General features: G+C 40.8%; 1 protein-coding gene and 1 long non-coding RNA gene across 5 annotated transcripts in view; one reads left to right on the top strand and one right to left on the bottom strand.

The window, feature by feature from the left end:
- Hsf2bp (heat shock transcription factor 2 binding protein) overlaps positions 1-24,684 on the bottom strand; it is a 90,868-nt gene that overhangs the window by 3,489 nt on the left and 62,695 nt on the right. The gene's annotated exons all lie outside the window — the stretch shown is intronic.
- Positions 903-10,675, top strand: LOC125411333 (uncharacterized). 3 transcript variants are annotated; one of them, XR_014998375.2, is made up of 4 exons: positions 903-1,018; positions 1,608-1,704; positions 8,825-8,978; positions 9,620-10,675. It is a non-coding gene; the product is annotated as an uncharacterized LOC125411333 (long non-coding RNA). The 3 variants fall into 3 exon arrangements; XR_007235302.3 differs by having other exon boundaries at positions 8,825-10,675; XR_014998374.2 differs by having other exon boundaries at positions 8,751-10,675.

Genomic DNA, 24,684 nt, shown 5'->3' with positions numbered 1-24,684 from the left:
AACAGGTCAGATACACCCCTCTCAATTCCCTGGTGCTGAAAATTTTTTTTTATCTTCCTAAACTTAACTTTGTCCTCTGTTCTGCCAACACCTTGCCAGGTCCAAGAAGAGACACTGGACAGTTCCAAACCCTGGACAGGAGTAAAGCAACCAGCTAACCCAGGATGTGACCAGCACCCACCTTTCTCAGGTTCTCCCGGGAAGATAACACCCACAAATAAGCAGGAAGCAGTCTTGAGAATCAGCCATCCTAATTCTTTTAACCTGTTATGCCTAACTTCCCATCTTTTTATTGTAAGAAAGAGATGGGAATGTTATGATCTGCTGGCCTGGTCTGTCACCTGGGTATCCTGTCCCTTTAAGAGACAAGCCCCTCCCTCTCCCAACCCCTCTCCTTCCACGGAGGGAAGCAGCCTGCCTCCTCCAGCCTATGCTCTCTTTCTTTCCTTCTCTTTCCTGAAGAGGTAACTTCTGCTTGTTCTCTCTCCCCTTCTTTATTCTCTCCCCACTCTTTCCTCTCTCCCTTTTTTCTCTCTCTCCTTTCCCCTCCATAACTCACTAAATAAACTTGCCTCTCTGCATGCTGTATGTCTGTCTTTCACCTGCCAAGGTGACCCACTGAGGCCTCAGGTTACCCGCCTCTACCACTCGTGGGAGTGGGACTGGCCTTGGGACCGCCCTTCCCCCAGTCCACCCTTATGTCTTTAAAAAAGAATATCTTTAAAAAAGCAATATGGGGCTACCCAGGGGAACGTGGTAACTTCTCAGGGGCTACATCTGAAGAACACTGACGTTTCTGCTCCAGAAGTCATCAGTTACCCATGGTTCCTCCTTTCTGTACTTCAGTGGTTACCTTAAAGATTTTATTTTTACTTATATGTATTTGTATGCCATGTGTGTGCAGCTGCCCATACAGGCCAGAAAAAGGTGTCAGATCCCCTGGAACAGCAGTTAAAGGTTGTTATGAGTCACCTGATATATAAGTAATGGAACTGACCTCAGGCTTTTTGCAAGAACAGTAAGTATTCTTAATTGTTAAGCTATCTAATAGTAACATTAAAAGAAACTAGGCGCCCTCTATGGCCTCCACAGGCACTACATACAGACAAGCAAGCACACATATACACAGTAAAAAGATAAATTTTAAAGTGTTTTTAGAAATCACATAAACACAAGAGACAGAGCACACTCTGGATATGGAAGAAAGTCTCTAGATGCTTTCTAGAGATGAACATAAGAATCAAAAGAACTGGAGTCTCACCTGTAACAACAGCTGTGAGAAGACCAAGGCAGGACGGAAACAAGTCCCAGTCCAGCTTGGGCACACGATGAGACAGCCTGTCTCAAAAACCAATATACAATGTTTAAGTAACAAAATTGTGTCTTACAAACACTAGCTGCAAGAAAGGTATGGTGTTTATGTTAGTATCATAGTCTTCATTTGCTACTTCAGTCGGGGAGACCAGCCTCCAGGCTGCATAGGGCTCGAAGGGAAAATCCACAGCGTTGGCACAACTGAAAAGCTGAGACTTTGTTAGGGGAAAAAGACATTCACACACTTTCTTGATGGTTCCTTTTTTAGTTCTCCATTCTCTCTTTCCCCACAGCTTATACAGCTCACAGAAATCTTCCAGGCAGTGCAGGAGTCACACGTGAATGACTGTAGATGAGAAGGACTAGCCTGACGACTCACACGCACTACAGGTGAGCGTCACAGAGCAAGAAAGAAGCATTTTTTCTTTTATTGGCAGACTGCACATTGTGGTTGTAAAGAATCAGTCACTTTATTATCTATCCTGAGAGGTAATCTTAAATTTTAAAAGAGTCATTAACCTAAACTAGTGAAAATGCTAAAACTGTGCACTGATACCCTATATAAACATAACTAACACCTTGTATTCAGGAGTCGTAAATTCTGGATTTTCTCAGACCCCAAAGTGTCCAGAAAGTGCTAAGTTTCAGACACAGGAGACACTGGCATGTCATAAATCCTCTAATTCAGGCTCAAATCAACATTCCTGAGATACGGTAAATCTCTTAGCTTCAGCTCGAATTGACACTCCCAAGACACTGTGACATTATAGCGCTTTAAATCTGCCCTATGTGTAACCCTTGACCACAAAAAGAAATTTCTGGTCCTTTCATGGGGCTATAGAGTCAAATTATGCTCTGTAGCCCTGACCAGTTAGAATCTGTTTCCCTGAAGTGTTTCTGAACAAAAGCTGTTTCTGTTTCTAGACCTCGGTTCTCTACTATAAAAAGTGAGTTGGCTGAACTTTCAGTCTTCAGGGTACACACCCATATCAAAAAATTGAGGTCAGGAATCTGTGCAGAATTAATCATTGCCCTAGGTTATCAACCAGACCTAGTAAGGAAAGTACATCCAGCAATCGGGTTGCTTTGCTCTTTCAATCCTGGCCAACAAATCAGACAGCTCAGCTATACGTCTTTATAAATTTTAAGATTGTTCTTCTGGGACGGATTTTCTTACAAACCATTAACAAATCCTCTGGTCTAACTTAAAGTTATTTTAAAGCTTTGTTTCTGTTAATGGTGCACACTGAAATCTGTGACTGAGTCTTTTCAGCATTAAGAAAATTAGAGCCAGCCTGGCTCCTGGGGAAATTCAAATGTTTGCCTTGATTGTTAACCAGAGCCCTGATCTAAAACAGCTCCTTAAGTGGAAATCATAGGCCTTAGCTGTGAAACATATTCTTGAATATATTTTTATTCATCAAAACTCTGTATAAGCTACCATTATAATTGTCAATTAGACAGTACTGCTTAGAAATGGGTCATCTTCTTGACAGTCCACAGATTAAAAATGCCCTCTCTCCACATCACTCACACCATGCCAGATAGCAGGGAAAGATTGTAGCAACAACAAATAAAGGCACAACAGAAGCAAAAGGCATTCAGGAGGCTGTAGCTTGGCAACCTTGCTTAATGAGGATCACTGATCAGAGAATTTTCCTCCTGGTGGGCTGACACCATGAACTTAAATTGCCACTTGCTGTTCTTATGACATGGCCATCAGTATCTAGTATTTCAGAACAAGAAGTATCAAGAATAAAGAGAGGACTGGACAGTGGTGGCACACGCCTTTAATCCCAGCACTTGGGAGGCAGAGGCAGGTGGATCTCTGTATGTTCAAGACCAACCTGTTCTACAAGAGCCAGTTCCAGGACAGGCACCAAAGCTATAGAGAAACCTGTCTTGAAAAACAAAAACAAAAAAGAATGAAGTGGTATTGAATAATTATGAGTTCAATGCATTCAGATATTTAACACTCTTGAATATGTATGTACTTAACAACAGAGTGTCCAGAGATAAGGCACATAGGGCAGAGTGCCCAGGGAAAATCAACAGTCACAACCAAATCTGGGAACTTTAACACTATCCTATCATTGGCTTCTTCGTTTGTTTTTAAGATGAAACAAAATGAATAAGGAGATAGAAAGCCCTGGCTGTCCTGAAACTCACTTTGTAGACCAGGCTGGCCTCGAACTCACAGAGATTAGCTAGGATTAAGGGTCATCACACATGGATAGAATTTCTAAACAATGCAACCATCCTACTTTCTCTGCCATTTAGATGACACTACACCCAAAATTAGCATAAGAGATTCCTCCCTAGGACCTATGGGACAGCACCAATAGAAACACCTATTCAGGGTCACAGAGCAAATCTCAAAATAATTTAATGACTCCAAAGTATGTATTGTGATCACAGGGATTAAGCTGGAAATATACAGAGTTCTATAACCAAGACCATAAAGACATCTTTAAAAATCTTCAAACACCATACTTCTAAGTATAGATATTAAAGATAGAATCATTTCTAGATATCTTTGCTTTAATCTTTAAAACTGAGGGGAAAAAATAAACCAAAACACATAAAGGTAAAAATAATACAGATATGTGTGGAAATACAGTTGAGAATAAAGATGCTGGGCATGGTGGCTCAATGCCCGCAACTTCACAGCTAAGGCAAGAGAACCACTGTGAGTTTAAGGCAAAACTGAACTTTAAATCTCAGGATATCCAAGGAGACACAGTGAGTTTCTTGTCTCAAAGACCACCAAATGAAAAACAAAAAGATAAATAAATAAAATTAATTCAAGAGGAAAAAAATCAGTAAAAGCAAAAGCTTGTCATTTAAAAAGTAATTTCTAAAATTAGTCAAACTCTAGTCAGACTAGTGGAAAGGGGGAGAAGTCAGAAATAAGTATCAAGAATAAGGCAATGGCTTTAACTACAAATTCAACATATAGTAAAGAAATCAGAAGGGATATAAACAATTTTCTATCCATAATTTTAAAAATTAGATGAATGAATAAATTGTCTATAAGAAAAAACTCTCAAAGTACACTGATTTTTTTCTTTAGATTGAATAACCTAAATTAATCCTACATCTACTAAGAAAATTGAATTTGTAGCTAAAGATGATTAAATAATGAATAAGAATCCAGACACAGACAGCTTCATTTATAAGTCCTATCACACATTTTTAAAGAAGAAATTCTATATAGGCCTTCTAGAAAATAGATGGAACTAGAGAGATTGGCTCAGCAGTTAAGAGTGTTCATTGCTTTTCCAGGACTCAAGTTTGGTTCTCAGCACCCATTAACTGGCTCACAACCATCTGTAACTCCAATTCCAGAGGATCCAACACCCTTTGGGCTTTGTAGACACTGCACTCAGGTGCACAAACCCCCCACCAGCCGCCACCGCCACACACACTTTTTTTAAAAAGATTTACAGAAGAAAGAAAAAAGGGACAAATCTCAACTTTTTAAACAAGGATATTTATGAGTAAATAGCAGACCCACATCTTTTGTGAAAATTCTGAACAAAATATTAGCAAATCAGATCCAGGAAAATATAGAGACAATACTTCAAAACTAATATATATTAGCATTCTGGGAATGCTAAATGGGCTCAGCATTTAATTATGCCAATATATCTTATAACTTAGAGTAAAGAATACTTATTTTTCAACCAAAGGCTGACAAGCCCTTTGGTAAATTTAATATTTATTTTATTATAAAAATGTTCATCAAATCAAGAACAGAGTAAAATATTTTGAACCATATTGAGGGCAGCTACAAAAACCAGGTGGACAATATCACACATAATAGTAGACCAAATGCTTCTCTAAGAAGCAAGGCCACCATCCTTACAACGTCCATCGAAATCACATTAGAGATTTTAACCTCTGTGACAGAGACAAGCAGACTGAAAAGGAAGAACTGAAACTGTCTCTATTTCTACATGATGTGACTCCTGTATAGAACATCTCAAAAGATGCAAAAGCCACTGGAACTGAGTTTTATGAAGTTTCAGGATTACAAGGTCAGCACATAAAGATTATTAATTTTATCCACACATTGACAATAAAAAGCACTGGAAATCAAATTTTTAAAGGAAGACACTAAAGATGACAAAAGGTTATAAAATTTGGGCCAAAAGTCACATAGACTGTTTGGAAGCTTCCAAAGATAAAACCCGCATGACACCAAAGGACCGGAGGCAATGAAATGAAGACATGTCCTATGTTGAGACTAGTTTTCTGCTCAGCAGAAACTCACACGAGGCTCACTGGCAGTCTGGACTGGTTGTTTCGGGGCCTATGATGAGGTAACACTTCATAGTGAAAGTACATGGTAAGAGAAGCAGCTCACCTCACTCTTGATAGGAAATGAAGGGAGGAAAAGGAAGGGGCCAAAGTTCCACAGTCTCCTTCGAAAGCAAGCTCCCTGAAGTGACCTACTTCTTTCAACTTGGCCCCATCTCCTAAGTTTCCTTCATCTCCAGGTAGTGCCACCCACTGAGGACCAAGTCAACCAGCACATAGTAACATTTATGGATAAGACGCTTACAATGTCAGACCTCTTCAACTTTACCAACATACTCAATGTGATTCCAACCAAAGTCCCAGTAAACATTTTTGTAAAAATCAACAAACCACAGCTAGAGAGATGGTTTAGCAGTTAAGAACACTGGTTGCTCTTACAGAGGACCTAGGTTCAATTCCCAGCACCCATATGGTGGTTGGCAATGTCTGTAACTACAGTTCCAGGGACTCCAGTGTACCCTACTAGCCTCCGCAGGCATCAGGCAGACACATGGTACGCAGATACACATAAACCCATATACATAAAACAAATACATAAAGTTTTAAAATCAACAACCTGCTCTTGAGCTTATTTGGAAAGGCAAAAGACTGGGATAGCTGAGCTAATTTAAAAAGAAGTCAAGGTCTTGTGACTTGACTAACAGAGCCTGTAGTAGATCTGTAGACCAGGTTGGTATCGAACTTATAGCTGGTGAGAGTGTAAACTTGTACAGCCACTTTGGAAATCAAATGGTGGTTTCTCAGAAAACTGGGAAACAATCTACCTTAGCTGCTATAACTACTCTTGGGTATATACCCAAAGGATGGCCCATCATACCACAAGGACATTTGTTTAAATATGTTCATAGCAGTTTTACTTGAAACAGCCTGGAACTGGAAACAACCTAGATGTCCTTCAACTAAAGAATGGATAAAGAAAATGTGGCACATTTACACAATGGAGTATTACTTAGCTGTTTTAAAAAATGACATTGCCAGTTATGGTGGCCCATGCCTTCAATCCCAGCACTCGGGAAGGCAGAGACAGGAGGATCTCTGTGAATTCAAGGCCAGCTAGGTCTATAAAGTGAGAGTTCCAGGACAGCCAGGGCTGTTATATAGAGAAACCCTCTCTCGAAAAACCAAAAACCAACCAACCAAACAAACAAACAAATAATACATCATGAAATTTACAGGCAATTGGATGGCACTAGAAACAATTGGATGGTAATTCAGGCCCAAAAAGATAAACACGGTATGTACTCACTTATAAGTGGATATTAGTCATAAAGTAAAGGATAATTATGCTACAAAGCATGGATAACCATGCTGCTTCTCTGCAGACCCAGAGAAGCTAAGTAACAAGGAGAGTTAAGGGGAGGACAGTTGGATCTTCCCGGGAAAGGAAAAATAGATTTTAACGGTAGACTGGGGATGGGTGGAAATGGGAACAGAAGGGGTAGGTGGAGGGGGTTATGGAGGGGCAGAGTACTGGAAGAGACAACTGGAAAAGGAAGCCATTTTAGGGTGAGGTAGAAACCTAGTGCAATGGACACTCCCAGGAATCTACAAGAATGACTTCAGCTAAGATTCCTAGCAACAGGTCATATGTAGCTTGAACTGGCCATCTCCTGTAACCAGGCAAAATTTCCAGTGGAGGGACTGGGTCACCAACCCAGACATATAACTTTTGACCTACAATTTGTCCTGCCTACAAGATGTGCTGGGGTAAATTAGGTGGCACAGAAATCGTGGGAGTGGCCAACCAATAACTGGTCCAGCCTGAGACCCATTCCATAAGAGGGATCCCATCCCTGACACTGCCTGGTACACCAGGACCCAGAGGCAGGATAGCCTAGGAGAGAACCAAATATGACTGGCAAAAAAAAAGAAAGGCAATGTAATGATGCCTAATGATATTCTGCTATACTCATAGATAGATTGGAGCCTAGTCAATTGTTATCAGAGAAGCTTCATCCAGCAACTGATGCAAACAAATGTAGAGACCCACAGACAAACATCAGGAGGAGCTTAGGGAATCCTGCAAAAGATGGGGAGGAAGGATTGTAGGAGTCGGGGGGGGGGGGGAATCAAAGACACAAGAAAACCCACAGAATCAACTAACCTAGTTCACTGGAGCTCACAGAGCCTGCATGGGATTGATCTAGGCCCTATACATACATGTATGACAGCTGTGTAGCTTGGTCTTCTTGAGGGACTCCTAACAATAGAAGTAGGGGCTGTTTCTGACTCTGTTACTTGCTTTTCAGACTCTTTCTTCCTACTGGGTTGCCTTATCCAGCCTTAATATGAGGGGAGGTGCCTAGTTTTACTTCAACTTGGTATGCCATGTTTGGTTGATAACCATGGGAGGCTTTCCCTTCTCTGAATAGAAATGGAAGAGGAGTGGATGGGGGTGGAAAGAGGGGAGGTGCAGTGGAGGGACTGGGAGGAGAGACGGGAGAGGAAACTGAGGTCTGGATATTAAAAAAATAACAATAATAAATCATTTAAAAATTTTAATAGAATTTAAAACCACATAATAATAATAAAGAAAATTATAGAAAAATGAAAAAAAATATTAGCTAATATAAGAACCTGGAAGACAAGGAAATAATGTAAGACTAGGGCTGAATAACTGCAACCATAATATGCAAAAGAAAAACGTTAATCTGACTCAAGCTATGACTGTTCTGGGATAGTGGGATGACAGAAGACTGTCTTTCTTTGTTACTAGGAGTCAACAAGCAATGTTAAGAAGTTTCTCAGGAAGGCTGTTACAGGAAAAGCCTGAGAATCCTACCCCCAGTGCCCAGTAAGAGGCAAGCAGCAGCGTGCCCAGGGCATATGAGAGGGACCAGCAGGACTCTAATATGGAAATAATAAATGAATCTGCACAAATCTTTTAAATAAAATATGAATTAATTTAATGAGAATACCATTTCTATGCACATATTCTATATATTAGATTTCATATTCCAAATCACAAGTAAATTAACTTGAGAATATACACTGAATGTATAATAAAAATTCTTCACAATCACCAAAAAAAATCATCTCTGTCCACATATTAGTAATAATTTATGATTTTTTTTAACCATTCAATGTATTTAATACTTAAAACTATCTTGAAGGAATCCAGCAGGCCTTCTCCTTCACCTGAGACAAGGTCATGTGTTTGAACTGCAACCACACTTGTTCCTACCAGGACTTCCAGGCAACAGCCGAGCTCTCAGAGTACACCTGTACATCATCCTCCTCTGGGATCACTGGCTACTTCCAAGACACCACAGACACCCAAGAGTCTAGCCCAGCAGCAGCTTGAGCCTTGTGCTTCCAAACTTTGAGAAAACAGGGAAAAGGTGAAAAGCCATCCTCCAGAGCCCCAATTCATGCCCAGATCCTGCCTGCCTTTTGCTTCTTTCTAGAATACTCTAGGGATTGGCTGTTGTTGCCACATTCCTGCTCCGCCTCACACTGCTCCTTTACCTGCCAGTCACACTGCTGTCTCTTCACTCCCTGACGTGGTACCTCTCAGGGTCACCACTGATCTCCACACTGTTATTGCTCAGTTCTTACTTAGTTCTCTGATACAGCTAACCCCCACTTCCCATCCTTAGAAGATGATCGGGAAGACCTGTTCCATGGCTTCTGCAGCATGTCCTCCTCCCTAGTCCTCTTCCACGCACTTGCCTCTGTCCCGGTGTCCTTCTCTTCCCTTTTCTCCTTAGGTGACCGCCTCACCCATGGCAAGTCTTCAAATCCCACATGCTTTCCAGTGATGCTCAACTTTGTTTCTCTAACACTCCTCTCTCTCTGAATTCTGGGTTTCCTATTGACAAACCTTCTAGAAAGCTCACCTTGGGAACCTGATACCATATCTGCTTGCACAACATCAAATTCCAATTCACAGTTCTCCATGTTCCTCACCAGACAGCTACAGAAAGAGATGTGGGTACTGACTCTCTTATTCATCAGAAATCTTGCCTGCTTTTCCTCCCAGCATAACCTAAAGCCCACAAGGACCACACCCCAGACAGAGCTCCCTTGCCCACTGAGCTACAAAGGCCTCCTCAGTTAGCACTCAGCTCCTGCATCTTCCTGTGGCAAGAATGACACTTTCTAAATGGAACTCAAAGGACTCCTCTCTGCTTCGCATTGGAGATAAAAGCACAGCGCTATGTATGGCAGAAGAAGCCTTACCCAACCAGCTCGACTGCTTCCCCACAGTTCCCCCTCATGTTGTGCGGTGTCCTTTCTAAACACTAGGAACACTGGCTTGCCTTTGCTTTCCCCAGTAAGCCTCTGTCCTTTCACCCAGTACACCTTTCCCTATTTCAAATGCCCTTCTTCCTCAGTTCAGCTGAGCAGGTTCATCAGTGACATGCACAGCACCTAGAAACGATCCCTCCATCCTCACAACAAAATCAGTGACCTTTTGACTCATCAGAGGGCTGGAGTCCAACCTAACCATCACTGTGAAATCTGGAGTCGGTGAGATCTACTTCCCTGGAAAAGAAACAGCTAGAGCCATGGGGACCGGGTTGCATAGGACTCTCACCAGGTTCTCATGGTGATCTGGCAGCTGTGACAGGGAAAGGAAGACCCCTTATCTTGCACCATGCCCTGGATACTCTACATAGTAAAGCTGGTCCTCAGGAAAAGATTCCAGGGCCTAGTCAACCTGAAGAAAACCCTGACTCAACTAGAGCAGAAATATTGGTGACAGCCACAACCCAGAGATACATGCCACTACGACTGAGATTTTGTCTTTTGACAACATTTCTGATCCCCTCCCACACTATACTTCACACCAACTGCAACTACAAGGTACAGTAACATGGGGTCTACAGCCGAGAGAACTGCCAGGCACAGATCCCATTTCAGGGAGAAGTCCCAGGAAACCAGAAAGGCAATGGGAGAAGAAACAAGAGCATCAACATCAGACCCAGCCTAAATCCCAGCTAGATTAATAGAAAATCTCAATGTAAAGGCCTATTTCCCTCAGTTCCTGTTACCCAATAAAACATGCTCCCTATAAAAGCTGTCAAAATCAAAACAGAGTACTGTATTGAGCTGTCAAGTTCAAACCAAATTAATCAATAATGCTTGGATGGTATGAAGGTGGTCTCACAATTAAGAAGGGGGGGTCTTACGATGGCATGCCTAATGGCAAGCGCCATTCACAACAGACTATTGGGACCAGTTTGCACTGAGGCCACTGTAGACTTGCCCAGAAGGTATTTCTACAAGGACAGCCTGCCGCCTTGAACTGTCGTCACTGTATTGATCCTTGTAGCCAAGGAGTATTGTTTCACAAGATCTTATGCAATCTTCACTTTATTTTTGAAAACTTCCCCTTGCCTTAGCCCTTTATCATGCCATAGTTTATTAGGACACACCTGTTCCCATTGCAGTCCTTGGCTGGTCTCAAATAAATGTCATTATTCAGGAGCATTGCCCTGTTGATTATTAACCAGATTTTAACAAAAACTTTACATGGCATAATAAGAAGAAAAAGAAGGGGCTCAGCCAGTAAGAGCACTCACTGATCTTGCAGAGGACCTGGGTCCAGGTCCAATCAACCACATGGCACCTCACAACATGCAGTTTCAGTTCCAGAGAATCAGATGCCCTTTTCTGTGTGCAGGAGGTGCACAGACATCCATATAGGCAAAATCCCATAGGATAAAATAAAACAAATAGTAACAAATAAAATAACATAAATCTTTAAAAAGAAGAGGTGTGAGGAGAGACTGAGCATCAGATACAGATGCAGACACAACATAGGGAATTTACACAGATGACTAATATGCTCAGGGCACCTCCAGCTGTCAGAGCAACACCACAGAGAAGAGTATAAACAAAAGAAAGTTGTTCATCACAGTCCTGGAGGCTGAAGTCAGAGTGTCTGGTGCCAGCAGCTGGCTCCTCCTTAGGCCTCTCCTTAGTATGCAGTCAGCATCTTTTTCCTGTGTTCTCATAAGGCAGGCAGGCCCTCTGTTTTGTCTGTGTCTGTCCTCTCATCGGGACCACAGTCAGACTGGACAGGGGACTACCATAGTGAACTAATTAACTTAATTACCTCTGAAAGACCCAGCCTCCAAGTACGTGACCTCCTCCAATCAGGGCTTCAGCTTATAAACTTTGTAGGACACAATTCAGACCATGGCAGCTTCTAATAGAAAAAGTTGAGAGCCAGGTGTGGTAGTCCACACTTTTAATCCCAGCACCTGAGTTCGAGGTCAGCCTGGCCTATAGAGTGAGTTCCAGGACAGCCAGGACTGTTACACCAGAGAAACCCTTTCTCAAGAAACAAAACATAACAAAATGAAAGTAGATGGATTTAAACAGGGATGGAAACTCTGAGAATGTATCAAATATCATATCACTTTACTCACTCACTAGTCAATCAGTCTTCATTCCCTAAAGCTTATATGACTTTTCTCTGTGACAAAATATCTAGCAGAAACAAACTGAAGAAAGATTGCTTTTGATTTGCAGTTTTGGAAAGTCTAGCCCATGGTTGCACGGCTTGGTGTGCTTGGGCAGAGCATCATGTTGATGGGAACAAGTGGTAGAATGGCTTTTTTTACCTCGTGGTAGACAGGGAGCAGAGTGTGTGGGGGGGGGGGAGGCCAAGGACAAGACACTCCCAAGAAACCTTTGTGACCTACTTTACTTCTACCAGCTAGGCCTCTCCACCAAAATTCCCAGACCCTCTCAAAACTGCACCAGCAGCCGGGGACCATGGGACATTCATATTCAGTGCACACCACTTCTGCTACAAAGGCGTCTCTCTTTTCCCACCAGATGAAAGCTTCTGGTGGATGAAGAGCAGGATTTAGAGTATCCTTGGCGTGTGGAATAGTCAGAGTAAGGCTCATTTACCCTCTAAGTAGAGAAACTTGTTTATGTGGATAAGGCTACTGCGACAGAAATATAAAGAAATTACAGGTGTTCCAAAGCAGGCCCTCAAATAGCAGTGCTGCTGACCACGTCCTGAAAGAAAGTCTGGGCTCAGCTCAGGCTGGACTCTGACCAGGTAAACAGAGGATTGTTATCAGGTAAACAAAGCCTAAACTCAGCATTCCTCAGAAACCTTGTAAAGCGGGTTTCTGTTTGTCAGGAAAAGCCATCACTTCCCTTATCCTTATCCGCCCCTTCTAGCCAACTGCCTCTGGCAGGGGCATCTAGTTCCTGATTAGCTTAAACAAGTCTGCAACAGATTAAAGTCCCCAAGCTAGTTCCCAGGCTGTTCAGACCCACGCCACACCTCCCTTTACTCTAACTCCCAGGCTGTTCTGGTTCACAATCATCCATGACTGCTACCTGTACCCTTAAAACTGTCAAGGTTTCTTCCACCTTTTTGCTGTTCTCCCCTGATCCTGCTATAGCCCTGGCAGTTTGGCTCCCCAATAAGCCTTTCTTTCTGCCTATGGAATGGTCTAAATTTTGGTTTTACTGCATCCTTGCTTACACTAGGCATGCTAAAGAGAGAGTGTGTGGACCCAACAAAAGATAAAACAGACCACTTAAGTAATGTGGCAAATGCAGCCAACAGTGCAGCCAACAGGAATGACCTCACGATAGCACCATAAGGGCTCAGTCACTGTGACAATATTTGAGGGGAGACAGATCATGGAGGGAAAATATCATAAACCATGTAGACAGAAGAGTAATACAGAGCTCAGTTCCAGTCACAAAAACCTAGGGCTTAGAGACAGGTAAGGCATGCGAATGATAAAGGATCGCCACCTGTCTGCACACAGAGAGGACACTGAAGATAGGATTATTTCACAAGGGTCTAAACAGACCTTGCCCTTCTCCCAGAACTCATACGAGAGTTTAAACACCAGTCAGAAGTTAATGGGGTTAAAGTGTAGATAATCTATCGATAGCTTTTAGAGGTAAGGTCTTTGGGAAGTAATTCAGTCATTAGGATAGAGTCCAGTGACTGAAGAAGAGATAAAGACAGACATAGACCTGAGTGTATCCACCACAGCATGGTTTAGCTCAGGGTCCCTCCCTCACTAGAAACTGTACAGAGCTATTAGGATGTTGAATCTCAAACCCATGAACCAAAATAAGCCTGCTTTGGATATGCAAGTATAGCACAGACAAATACAATGCTTTTAAAGCAGACACCATAAAGGTTCCTCAGTGAACAAAGGGGTAAAGTTTTAAAATCATCTCAGCAAATAAACAGAAGGTGTACAGAGTAACAAATGGAGAAGATGAAACTGAAAACACAATTACTGAAACTAAGGTGTTAGTGGAGAGAGAATGAAAGGGACAGAACAAGAAAAGCAGTGAGGGCCAGGGAGATGACTCAGTGTATGAAAGAACTAGACAGACAATCCAAGTTTGATCCCCAAAACCCACATAAAAAGCTGGAGGTGGTAGTGCACACACGCATAGAAAAAAGAAATGAAAACGATCAGTACAAAGGGGACAACAAGAAAATGGAACCGAGCCAATGTGAGTTAGCAAAAGAAAGGTGGTATTAAAACATGAAGGGAACTGGTGAATCAAAATGCTCACGTCACTGTAGTCTAAGAGAAAAACTAGGAGGGCTGCAAACAGCTGAGAAACACTGACAGAATGTGAACTTGATCAGGCAGAAGACAGGCTGCCAGAGAGCCTAACAGAACACAGTATGATACACAGCATATCCAAACTCCGGGCAGTTATGTTGAATACAACAAGAGAAATGACCCCTCCCTAAACCATGACAACTGGCTTCTCAGAGGAAGTGATGCTGCACTTCCCACGCATTGAACAAAAGAGAACTGTCAGTTCTAGAACACTGTCTCCAGGGGAACAGCCTTTTAATACGAAAAGGAGCTATAGTCATACTCAGGTGAGGGAAAATTGGGTTCACTGCCTGAAGCCCCACTCTAAAAGAACGACTAGATGGCACAAATGTGTGCAGGCTGGCTTGCTCCAACAGCATGACTCACAGCAAATGAATGAATGTGGACATCCATACTGTAGACATTCTGTAGCCATAAAAAGGAAGAAAGCACTGACCCGGATCATAACATGGATAAATGTTGAAAATGCGAGTGGAAGGACATGAGGGAAAAGGTAGAATACTCTGATGAGGGCACACAAAAGAGGCAGTAAATCCCACCAGAGCTAACCATCCCACTACCGTGTCACTCACTAACACTCGTATGACTGCCAATCTAGGCTGTCAGTTTGACTACGTCTGGAATCAACTAAAACTCAAATCTCAAGAGCATTCCTGTGAGGGATTTTCTTAATCAAACTGTTTAAAGTGGGAAGACCCAGCCTAAATCTGGGTCACACCTTGTATTGGCAGCCCACATAAAAGGACATGGAAGAATAAGCTTTTGCTTTTGTCTACTTGTCCCCATTCTTAATGACAAATTTATCTAGCTTGTTGTAGCATCTGGTATTAAATTCAACTTATTGCTGGGGTGGTAGTGATGCACACCTTTAATCCCATCAATTGGGAAGCAGAGGCAGGCAGATCTCTGAATTTGAGGCCAGACATCTACAGAGTGAGTTCCAAGACAGCCAGGGCAACACAGAGCAACCCTGCCTCAACATAAACAAACAAACCAATCAATCCAACTTCTTTAGAAGTCCAGAATAGACTGAAAATGAGCATCTGTCCAGATATTCTCCCATATCCAGCAAGACTGGAATTGTAGAGACATACAGTCTCTTGGACTAAACAACTTCCAGATTCTTGGCCTTCCTCTCCATCATAAAGCAGCCATTGTTGGACTATCCAGACCTCACTTCTGGTGTGGGAGAATTGTCTGTATTCTGTCAATCATATTTTAATAAAACGCTGATTGGCCAGGCAGGCAGTATAGGCGGGAAAGCCAGACAGGAATTAGAGGTGATGCAATGAGAATAGGAGAATTCTGGGAAGCTAGAAGCTCCCTCCGCCATTCCTGCCCAGATCACCGAAGAGGCAACATGTGAGCTGTCACACTAAGAAAGATACTGAGCCGTGTGGCTAACATAGATAATGATAATGGATTAATATAAGTTACAAGGACTAATAAGAAGCCTGACCTAATGGGCCAATCAGCTTTACTGGTTGGGGTGCCGGGCGGGAACAGATACCCCAACAATCCTGCCCTACATGTTACATATGGTGTCCACGTGGATAACCGAATTCACAGAAAGCTTGAGAAAGCTTGGGAAAGAATAGAGTAAAGCATGTTTTCTTGGTAGCAGCAATTTCTTGGGTCTACTTTGCTTGCCAGAGGCAAGCAAGGCTCTCATCTAAGAGAGGCTTCCTGACTCAGCTTTAGCTGTAAAACCTTGTAGCTCTTTTAAAAGGTCCTGCCACAAAACACCTAAACGATGTTGATGAAAAGCTGAACGCATGCTTTTCGACTTTCAGCCATAGCAGGAAAAAAGCTGCGCTATTTTAAAACGCCGACTTTCTGGGGTGTCCTGCCAGGGCAAATTCTGACTCTTTTAGGCAGGCAGTCCAACTGAATGTGGTCTGTGAGCAGAATGCTGCAGCTTGCTTGCTGACAGGGCCCTTGAAACGCCACAGAGTTGTGGCAATAAAAATGGCTCTGGCGGTACCTCTGCCATGAGGCTGGAAAGCTAAGGAATGGGCTGGATCTAGCCGTCAAAGCCACGGCTTTCATCCTCTTCTTAAAAGACTCATGTGGTCAGAAAAAGAGACATACAGTAAAGAGAGATTCAAAGACAAAGAAAACCTCTTAATGGTTTACAGTGTGTTAAAAATATGTGCAGGATAAAAGTTAAAGTTCTTAAAGTAAAAAGAAAGAAAGAGAGTAGTTGGGTGTGGTAGTACACATCTTTAATCCCAACACTTGAGAGGCAGAGGTAGACTGACCTCTGTGACTTCAAGGGGCAGAGGTAGGTTGACCTCTGTGACTTCAAGGTGTGGTAGCACACACTTTTAATCCCAATGCCTGGAGGCAGAGACGGACAGATCTCTGTGAGTTCAAGGTGTTGTAGCACACACCTTTAATCCCTGCACTGGGGAGGCAGAGACAGAGCTCTGTGAGTTCAAGGACAGCCTGGTCTACAGAGTTATTCCAGGACAAAGATATACAGACAACCTGTCTCAAAAAGTAAAAGTAAAAATAAAAGAAATAGAGGTTAAAATAAAGATGGAAAATATACAGAGAATCTTGATACTGTATGCTATTATGCTCTCTTTGAATTGTTTGATTGCTGAGGAAGGAGCAACAGTTGCTAAAAGACTTTTGTTTATAAATGCTGCTAAACTAACCCAAGATAGGTATTTTGAAAATACCTTAGCTTCAAAATTGAAGTCAAAAGGTATGTTACTTTGGAGAAGAGATTTTGCTTTTGTTTCCACAGAAAATGAGAGACTGTGGATTCATTCTGAGTTAAGAAAAATCAGGTTCGAAAAAGGAAGACCACCTGAGAAATCTCCGATAGGAACAGATGGCCCAGATTTCTGAGTTCTACATCCAGAACAGATTCAAGACTGCTGCCTGAGATAATCGAGACTCACAGGATACTCCAGTCAGGACTTGATTATAACTCTAAATTTTCTTTAGGTCCCCATAAGATCATCAGCGCCCCCAACCAGCAGGAAGTAGCCTGAAATACGACGCCCACATTCCCAACAAATGGACTATGGGTATTTTCCTTTGTTGTTGTTTTTTTTTAAAGAGGGAAATGGTGTGGGAGAATTGTCTGTATTCTGTCAATCATATTTTAATAAAACGCTGATTGGCCAGGCAGGCAGTATAGGTGGGAAAGCTAGACAGGAATTAGAGGTGATGCAATGAGAACAGTGTCCTAAGGACTGGGGGAGGATTTATATATACACTGTCTATATCATTCCAGACATGTATTCATTTATCCTTCTATAGGAATGTTTACATATACAAGTTTGTTGCTGCTCTCTTCCCATAAAGCAGAGAAATGGAATCAGCTACGTCTAACAACTGCTGAATAGATGATGAAAATATGGTATGTATGAGGCCAACAAGACGGCTCAGTGAGTAAAGTCACTTCCCTTGAAGCCTGAAGACCTGAGTATGATCCCTGTGAGCCACATAATAAAAGGAAAGAAACAACTCACATAAATTGTCCTGTGACCTCCTCATATGTACCATGTCCATGTGAATTAATAAATAAAAAAACAACTATGTGCATTAATAAATAAATGCAATAAAAGTTTTCTTGTAGTTGTTTTTTGAGACAGGGTTTCATTATAGCTTTGGAGCCTATCCTGGAACTAGCTCTTGTAAACCAGGCTGGCCTCACACTCACAGAGATCCACCTGCCTTTGTCTCCCGAGTACTGGGATTAAAGGCGTCTGCTACCACGTCTGGCACAATAAAAACTTTAAAAGAAAAATAGAGATAAAAATGTGGTATACATATACAATGAAATTGTATTACTTGTATAAGGTAGAGGGCTGAGGTACAAACTATGTAGGTTCTGAGAGAAAAAAAGGATAATAATAGTGAGTAATAAGAGTGAATACTTGTGAGCTACTATTTATGGGTAATTTACAATGGTATACTTTTTGTATATTGATATAAATTAAAAATATATTTGTTATTTCCATTTACAATATTTGTACACCTATGCAATGTTATTCTGTCAGACTGTATATATGCATGTTTCCACCTCTGTTTAGGACACTTTGCATATTGATACAACTTTTAGGATATATTTTCATATTGCATTATATATTACTCTTACCTCTGATCAAGATAGTTATACATTGTTTACATTTTGAGGTCATTGTCCTGATTTGCTGCACATTTGTTTACAGATTATTTTATATTCTGACATGAAGTTTTAGTCTTTAAGTTACACAGGTATTAAATATTATAGGCCAATAGTTGTTCATGTTTCTTATACATACAGTCAGATCAATTAGGTTCTTTAGATACATAGAGATTGTATTCTGCCTAGATAGCTAATCTTCAACCACTCCAAGGATCTGTAGAACATGGCATTTAAATAACTTAAGGTTCTGTTGACATGAGACATGATTGTTCCTGACAGCACCAATCTACTCCTGAGAGAATGTTGAGCACCAAAGACACTCCACTTGTAGTTTGTTTTCTTCTTGGCACAACTGGCGTTTGGGCAAGGAACTGCCCATGCCTCAACTACTGACAAGTACATGGTATCCAGACTGGATAAGCAGGACACAAGGAAAAGGATTGTCAAGGCAGGGTAGAACAGTTCTGAAAAATTCCCTGCCTCTGAAAATGGTCTGTCAGTTACGCTAACCTTACCCAAAGTTGGTTGCTTCAACATTGCAAATGAGACTTTGGGTGATTGCTCAGGTAGCTCAGTATATTGTCTTCGTAATATACTGTTCGCTTTGGAAGCTGCTTGACTGCACTTCCTGCCTACTCAAGTAATATTACGTCCCTTCTCGGCCTTCGGTGGGGTTGAAGATTAGATAGTCGTAGCTACCTTCCTCTTATGATTTAGTCAAGCTTATTTCTGATGCAAGACTTAGACTCTTTGGAATAGAATTTTTATTAAAGCATTTGTCATATTTTCCTTGCTTAATATTGTTTATGTTGGTTGTAATTTTATACTTGATATCTGTTTCCATTGTATATAGTTTGTATTTGGTTTGGATCACTCTTATTTAGACAAAAGGGAAAGGTGATAGGAAGCTTTGTTAACCAATTATCTTTAAGAGGTGGGAGCAAGTTAGGGTGTGGCTTTCAGGGACCTGGAGAAAATATGGGCACATGGCCCAGGTGCTCTCTGTCTCTGTGGTTCCCTCACAGCACAGCTGAGCTTGGACTTCTCATTCCTGTTTCTTGAGTTTTCCCATTACACTAAATAAAAATATAATTGTTTTATCTTTTAGCTAGCCTGGTTATTTCCCTTCTACATACCCACAGAAGGCTCACCGCAGTGCTGGTAAAGCAATGAAGACTATCACTGTATTCTGTAAACCAAGGAAACACAACTCAGAAGCCATCAACTTCCAAGGTAGCAACACAGGTATCAACATATGACAGATCAACCACAAAACAGTGCCATTCCCCAAGAAATAAAAAACAAGGGAATGTGGAAAAGCTTCCTAGTGAGTGGTTTCAAGAAGGACTGTGAAGGTCTGGGAAGATAACAAAGCAAATCACTCAGATACTTAGGAGACATGCTGATAAAACCAAAGCACCAGCTACTTTATATTTTTAATGTTTTCTTTTCCAAATCCAAAACACACTGTTCTTCACACTTTAGAGTAAATTAAACCATCTTATGACGGAATGCAGTCTCCTGACTTACTCCACAAGCAGTGCTGATGCTTTGAAATCACACTCCAGCAACAGATTCCTCATTTCTGTCTCACAAATCCCTACTTTTCTAGTGATACTGCAGTTAGCAGATCACATGGAAGGCAGCAGATAGGGGCTGCTTAGCCAACTAGGCAGAGAGACAAGGCTGCTCTTCCAAACACACTGGTGTGGCAGGTGGCTCTACTCTGATGCACGTGCAGAGCCTGAGTCCTACTCCAATACATTAAAGTGGGCAGAAATGCCATAGGAACAGAATTCTCAGAATGGTGTGTCACCTATTAAAGTGGCAGCAGCATGTAATTTTCACATTCACAATAGAAACAGGTTTAACTAATGAATTCAGCCTGGCACAGACAAATACACAAGCTCAGGCAGAGGGACCTGAACAAGAATGATGCCTCCTGGGTGGGCAGGGAAAGCAGTGTTCCTGTTTTGAGTTGGCTTCCTAGTAGGAAAAAAGGAAAAGTTTCTTTCAGAGCTTCACATAGCTTGATGGGTCATGATAGGCAGAGGCTTTCAGGCACCAGTAGGGTTCTGTGGGGAGAGGCCTTTGGCAGCACACTTCTGGCTACTGTGATCCTTCTGGTCCTGGACCTTATAAAATGGGAAGCTATCTGAGCTCTAGCAATCAAGTTTTCATTGCTGCCTGCTTCTTGACAGTGGATAGAATGAGCCACTTCAAGCTCCTGATGCTTTCATCTCTGCCATAATGGACTACTTCAACTGGAGACAGAAAAAACTTTTGCCATGAAGGTTGCTTTCTTCACAGTATTGCCAAAGCAAAAGGAAAAAAAGCTAAGACAGGACGAAGACAACAGCAGAAGGCTAGAAGACCACATCTGTACTTATATGGTTGTAACAGCATCAGAATGTAGCTAGAATACATTAAAAAGACAGACTTTATTTTCTAAACCACCAAAAGAAAAACACAAAGCTAATAAGCCAATAATGGAGAGACAAAGAATTACTACTACTAACTACTACTAAATTAATCCAGAAGAGAACAGTAATGTAATGGAACAAGGAACAAAAAAAAAGACAAGTAGAAAATAAGATAGGTCCACTGACACAAGCCTATATCCCAGAGTTAGAAGGCTGAGGCAGGAAGATCACAAATTCAAAGCCAATTAGATAATTTAGTGAGCTGCTGATTCAAATTATTAAATTTTTTTGGTTTTTCTAGACAGGGTTTCTCTGTGTTACAGTCCTAGCTACCATGGCCCTAGCATTTATAGATCAGGCTGGCCTTGAACTCACAGATATCTCCCTGCCTCTGTCTCCTGAGTGCTGGGATTAAAGGCATGCATCACCACTGCCCGGTCAAATTATAAAATGTTTTAAAAATTTGGAGAACTGGGCAGTGGTGGCAAATACCTTTAATCCCATCACTGGATTGTGGAACAATCTCTGTACACTGTAAATATGTATTATTCTCATTGAAAATAATAAAGTCCTTAAAAGGGGAGTAAAATAATATAAAAGAAAAAAAAGGCATGTAAAGATGAGAAATACCAAAGAGTCTGGATCCTGTATGTTACTGTGTTGTATTTAATTTTTTTGGCTGTTAAGAGACACTGGATTATGGAAGGTACTAGATTAAACCAACCTATATATTTTAAAAATATCTTAATTTCAAAATCAAAAGATATGTTACTTTGGGGAAAAGGTTATGCTTTTGTTTCCACAGGAAATGAGAGGCTGTGATTCATTCCAGGTTGATATGGATCAGGTTTAATTGGGGAAGATCCCCTGAAAATCCTGACTACTAATATAAATAAATAAATCTAGAAAAACTACAAAGCATGTAACATACATTTTATTTGCTCAAACATAAAACAAAAATCATCTTTGCTAACTTGTGCACATCACACATTCCGTACTTGTATTAATACAAACATATATGCTACCTTTAAAAGTTTATGTACTTTTAGAACAAGGAGATCAGATACCAATGAAAATGAATTGTGCAGGTAATCCAACATCTTAGAATGTTGTAGAATATATTTTAAGGTGTTTTACATTTGTTTATTCTCTGGAACATTTGCTTAATGTTGTAAAGATGTATTGCATTTGTTTATGCTGCATTTGTTTAACTCTGTAAAGCTGTAATTCTTTGCCTGTCTAAAATACCTATTGGTCTAATAAAAAGCTGAACAGCTAATAGTAAGACAGGAGAAAGGATATGTGGGGCAGGCAGGCAGAGTATAAATAGGAGGAGAAATGAGGAGGAGAAAAAAAAGAAGGAGCAAGAGAACAAGGAAAGGAGGATGTCAGGGACCAGTTACCCAGCCAGCCAGCCATGGAATAAAAATGAAAGATATATAGAAGTAAAAAAAGGGAAAAGCCCAGAGGGAAAAAGGTAACAGGGATAATTTAAGATAAGAAAAGCTGAAAGAAACAAGCCAAGCTAAGGCCAGACATGTATAAGAAATAATAAGCCACTATGTGTTTTATTTAGGAGTTGGGTGGCAGCCTACCCCAAAAGCCAAAAGATTAAAAAGAGTAAAACAAACAACATCTAGGCATTTCAATATGGGGCTAAAGTAAAAGAAAATTCAACTACATTTTGTCATACTAATGTGGGCCTGTATTTCCATATAGGGCATGAGAAAAGCTAAAGAAAAAGTAGACGGCTCCTTTAAGAGTTTCTGTCTGCTGGTGAGCCCTTGAGCAGCCAGAACGTTATGTAGGAATAAAAATATAAAGTAAAAATGCTTGCCACATCACAAGCATTAGCATTCTAGAGATCTAGGAAGGTTGAATGCAGTTCCTGGCCACCTCTCCTACTACACTACAGGCAAGCTTTAGATTTGGCTTTCATGACCCAACCCAAGAGTGGGTGGACCCAGCCTATGGGGGATGCAGAGGATCCAGATGTAGCTCAACAGTTTAAAGTTTTCTTGTGTGGTCAAAAAAGGCTAAAAGATATGCCGTAAAAAGAGGTCCAGACTGAAAAAAAAAAACAAACCTGTAAATAGGTTCTAGTGTGTTTTACAATGTACATAAGCTTAAGAAAAAAGACAAAGGGTATGAACAATCATAGAAAGAAAGAAATAGTTTAAAAACAACAAAGTTTTTAAAGAGGGTAAAAGTAAAATGAAAGAAAAAAGGAACGTAGGATCGGAAATACACAGGGAGTCTGGATCCTGTATGCTGCTGTACTGATTCTGAATTTTTTGAATGCTGATGAGCAAAAGATAGTTAAGAGACATGGGATTGAAAGAGGGACAGTTGAAATAAACCAGCCTTGATATTTTAAGAATGCCCTTAACTTTAAAAAGAAATCTATTTGTCAAATGGAAATCAAAAATGCTTTGGAGAGCAGTTTTGCTTTTGTTACCACAGGAAACCAAAGGCTGTGGATTCGTTCCAGGTTGATAGGGATCTGGTTTGATCAAAGGAGACAACCTGAAACTTGACAGGTGGTATCTATCAACAACAAAAAGCCCTAGTCTTCCCAGGGCTTGGTCACTATCTCAAATTTTCTCAGGGAACCTAAAAGTGCCTCCCCCCATATTCAATAGCCGGAAGCATTCTAGAGAACACAACATCCACATTCCCAAGAGCTGAGTTGTGGGAGGCTTTTGGTTATTTTGTGGGTCATGGATGTTTGATATATTTAGGGGAATATAGGAATATAGAATAAAAAGACAACTATTAATCTTAGATATTTTGCATTGGCATGTAGTAAGGAGGCTGCTTGTTCATTTCCCGGCCACCCAGACTTCCAAAATAACCACACAGAAACTGTATTAATTAAATTACTGCTTGACCTATTAGCTCTAACTTCTTATTGGCTAGTTTTTACATCTTAATTTAACCATTTCCATTATTTTATATTTTACCAAGAGGCTTGTGGCCTACCGGCAAGGTTCTGGAATGTCTGTCTCCAGTGGCTGCTCCATGGTTTCTCTCTGACTCCTTTCTCCCAGTATTCAGTTTAGTTTTTCCCCACCTAGCTCTACTCTATCCTATCAGGCCAAGCCAATTTCTTTATTAACCAATGATATTCACAGAATACAGAAAGGAATCTCACGTCATTGGCATGAATTTTGGAATACTGATACAAATTCAAAGTCAATTTTGTTACACTGTATATATATTTCTACTCTTGTTTAAAGAATTTTTGTATATTGATAAAAATTTAAGGTTATTTTTGTTACAACATCACATATATAAATACAGACTAAAGACTAAATAGACAAAGTTTTCCATAGTTATGATAAAAATGTAAATTAGATATGAAACTTTAGACTCACAAAGGTAAGATAGACAATAGGATAGTTACTAGATACTGTAATTCTTATTTGATACCTGTTTTGTTGTATAATTTTACTATGTTAAAGTTAAACCTTAATTTTTTTATTGAGACAAAAAGGGAGAAATGTTGTGGAATAATCCTTCTGTATGCTGTGTAAATTATGTTGTGTTTGGCTTAATAAAGAAGCTGACTGGCCAATTGCTAGACAGGATAAGGTTAGGTGGGGAAACCAGATAAGGGCACTGGGAAAAAGAAGGTCAGAGTCAGACAAGCTGCCATTGAGGTGTGGATAGGAAACAGGAGGTTCAAGATGAAAGAGAGGTAATGCCACATGGCAAAATGTAGTTTAATATAAATTTGTTTATTTAAGTTGTAAGACTTAGTAATAAGCCTAAGCTATTGACCAAGAATTTATAATTAATATTGAGTCTCCATGTTGGTTATTTGGGAACTGGTAGGTGGGAAAGAAAAGTCTATCTACAATACTCAGGAGGCAGAGGCAGCTAGATCTCTGTAAGCATA

The sequence above is a fragment of the Myodes glareolus genome, chromosome 18 (assembly GCF_982192425.1).
Source record: "Myodes glareolus chromosome 18, mMyoGla1.1, whole genome shotgun sequence".
NCBI classification, from domain to species: domain Eukaryota; kingdom Metazoa; phylum Chordata; class Mammalia; order Rodentia; family Cricetidae; genus Myodes; species Myodes glareolus.
This window is presented reverse-complemented; position numbering and strand designations above follow the sequence as displayed.